This window comes from Camelus bactrianus, chromosome 27 (assembly GCF_048773025.1).
Source record: "Camelus bactrianus isolate YW-2024 breed Bactrian camel chromosome 27, ASM4877302v1, whole genome shotgun sequence".
Lineage (NCBI taxonomy): Eukaryota > Metazoa > Chordata > Mammalia > Artiodactyla > Camelidae > Camelus > Camelus bactrianus.
In genome coordinates this window covers 22,082,574-22,085,579 of record NC_133565.1, presented here as the reverse complement: position 1 = coordinate 22,085,579, position 3,006 = coordinate 22,082,574, and the positions used below count along the sequence as shown (strand labels likewise).

General features: G+C 39.2%; 1 non-coding gene across 1 annotated transcript; it reads right to left on the bottom strand.

The window, feature by feature from the left end:
• Positions 1-2,610: 2,610 nt before the first annotated feature.
• LOC123619096 (U7 small nuclear RNA) lies at positions 2,611-2,672 on the bottom strand. Its single transcript, XR_006727635.1, has one exon. It is a non-coding gene; the product is annotated as a U7 small nuclear RNA (small nuclear RNA).
• Positions 2,673-3,006: the final 334 nt, after the last annotated feature.

Below are 3,006 nucleotides of genomic sequence, written 5' to 3'. Positions count from 1 at the left end.
CACGTCGCCTCTGCCAGCAGAGGAAGTGAGGCAACGAGAATTCATCCTCAAGAGACTGAGATATTTGTTCCTTTGCATGGATCAGTCCACATTACAACCCCATGATGTTGGCATCATAATCACCCACTTTTTGTGGCTATGGAAACTGAGACTTAGGGAGTTTAAGAAACTTGTCCTAACTGGTCAGCTAGCTTATGGCATGACTGGGACTAAAATCCAGGCTTTCTGGCCAAAAAAAAAAAAAAAAAAATCTGTGTGAAACAATAATATCACTGTACTTCTTTGGAGAAATGGCTGATTCCAAGGTTGGAGGAGGGAAAACACAAGATGAACGAGAAACATCTTAGAGTGCCCCAAAGAAAGGAAGTACCCTTACCCCTGCCCCTCCAAAAAAAGAAAAGAGGCGTGAAGGAAGGCAGGAAGGTAGAAGGGACAGAGGAGGAAGGGAGGGAAGAAAGGAGGAGAGAAGAAAGGAGGTGGGAGGAAAGATGACAAGTGGGGCTTATTGTCAAAAGGATACAGAAATCAATCTAAAATCACTCAGTGGTCAAAACTGGAACAATTTGAGAAACAAAATAAATAACAATAATATCAGATTGTAACCCAAAGAATAAAGCAAGTATCCATGACTCTATACTAATAGAAATAGTTGATTGAATAAATACATTCATGAAGGAAAAGGGATAAAGCTTTCTTACAGAAGAATTCCAAATAATGTATGTAAATTCTCCTTCACGCAAGAGGTAGGACTTCATTTCTCTCCCCTTGAGTTCATGCTGGAGTTAAAAACTAGCTATAGAAAGAGGAGAAGAGTACTTTGACAGTGGGGAAATCTGGCAGATACTCCCCTAGCCAAGATCACCAGTCCTAAGTCACGCTGACATCACGTGTCCCCTGGCATGGTACCATGAGAGGGTACTTCATGGCGGTATTTTTCCCCCAAACTCTTAACCCTACTTTTAATCATGAGAAAATATCAGACAAGGCCAAATGGAGGGCCATGCTACAAAATATCTGACCGTCTCTCTTCAAAACTGCCAAGGTCATGGGAAACAAGGGAAGACTGAGAAACAGATTGGAGGAGACTAAGAAGACATAACAAATAAATGCAATGTGCTGTCCTGGACTGGATCCTGGGACAGAAACAGGATACTAGTTAAAAAAAAAACAACTAGCAAAATAAAACCTGTAGTTTAAAGTATTGTACCAATGTGGATTTCTTAGTTTTGGCAAATATAACACAGTTAGATATCGTGTTAACATTAGGAAAAGCTGGGTGAAAGGCAGATGGAAATTCTCTGTCCTAAGTTTGTACCATTTTTTTTTCTTTTTGTAAACCTAAAATTATTGCAAAGGGAAAAGTTTTTGAAAAATTTACAAAAACACAGAAAACAGATCACTGTACTAGCTCACCTCTGAGTCAGAGTCTTTGATAGAACTTCTCTGGGTACTTTCCACTTGCGAACATTTAGTCACGGGCCAAGGAAAATTTGCGTCTCTTTCCAATGAATAGAGAAAATCAAGAAAGGATAAAAGGAGAAACAGACGAGCTGATTAATTCTCCAGTTTATGAAGATTATTCCAAAGAGACTGCACTCTTAACAACAGTGCATGATTTAATAAATGCAGCGACCCTACTTCCAGCTTCCAATTCAGTGGTTGAATTTTTCTCTGAGTATTCATAAAAACCATGCATCCTGCATCTTTTGCTAAAATCTCTAACTTCACCAACAAAATTGTGTACCAGCCTTGATGCAGAACCACTGGGATAAACCACTGGAGACAATCAGAAGCTTCATTATGCATTTGCTTGAAAAACTGGCCCCTTTGATGAATATATTTGATGTATTTCTCCAGACTATCTCCACTGCAACATCATGCTGTTGAATCAATACAGACAGTAAATGGCCTCTACAAACAAAGGAAATGAAGTATAATTACCAAGAAGCAAAATCAAGGGCCTGCCTTCTCCATCGCAGCTGGATTTCCTCTGGTCACCAGTTGCAGTAGGACTCATGTCTCTTCAATGCAGTTGGCATTAATAACAGCACATTTATTGAACACATACCTCCGAGATTCATAAAAATAACCACCGCCATGTGCCAGGACTGTACAATCGTTATTTTATGACCAACCCTACATAACAAGCATTGTTATCTCCGCTATTGGAGATGAAGAGATTGCAAGTATGAAGCATTAAGCTGTATTATTAGCTGGGCATCAAATCTTGATTTCCCTGGCTTCAAACATCAGCATTTCCCCAGACTCAGCGCTGTTTATTCACAGAAAGCCTATCATTGCTAACGAAGACCACACAGCGCAGACTCTCGGCAAAATAAATGAGAAAAAAAAAAATTACTTAAACAAATAAGTCATTTGACTTTTTAAAAAAGGTCACTGTTTAAATAAATCCTTTTTCCAAAAAAAAAGAAAGATCAGTTAAACAACATTTGATTATCAGTTAACTCAAATCATTATTTTTCCCTTCAAAAAATTATGCGTTAAGTTCCATGTAAACATTGGAAGAAAGTGAGAGTTCTCAACGGTGGAAACACCTGTTCAAGGTATAACACAGGGGTATCTCTCTCTCTCTCTCTGTTTTTTTTCCATGGGGGCTTTCCAGTGTGGACCGGAAAATGTGCTAGACGAATTCTAAAAGAGCCGTAACACTCAGAAATCTCTTTTTAATTTTTTCTCCCCTCAAGTCACAAGAAACTGTTTTTTCTGTTCAAAAACAGGGGGAAAAATGTATGTATGTAATATGAGAACACAGTCCCTTAAGCAGAAGCACAAACAGCAGGTTCAGTGCAAACCAACAGTAGCCTCTCCCAAAAGAAACATTAAACACACAAAGATATAAGAAGAGGCTTGGTAAACAGATGCCAGCAGGGCAGAAAGCATCGTCATGGCCCCGCCAAACACACTCCAGAAATGAGAGCGAATCTCAGACGTGGGAGGGGAACTGGAATAGGGAACCTCAGCTCCATTTAAATGTGTATATAAATA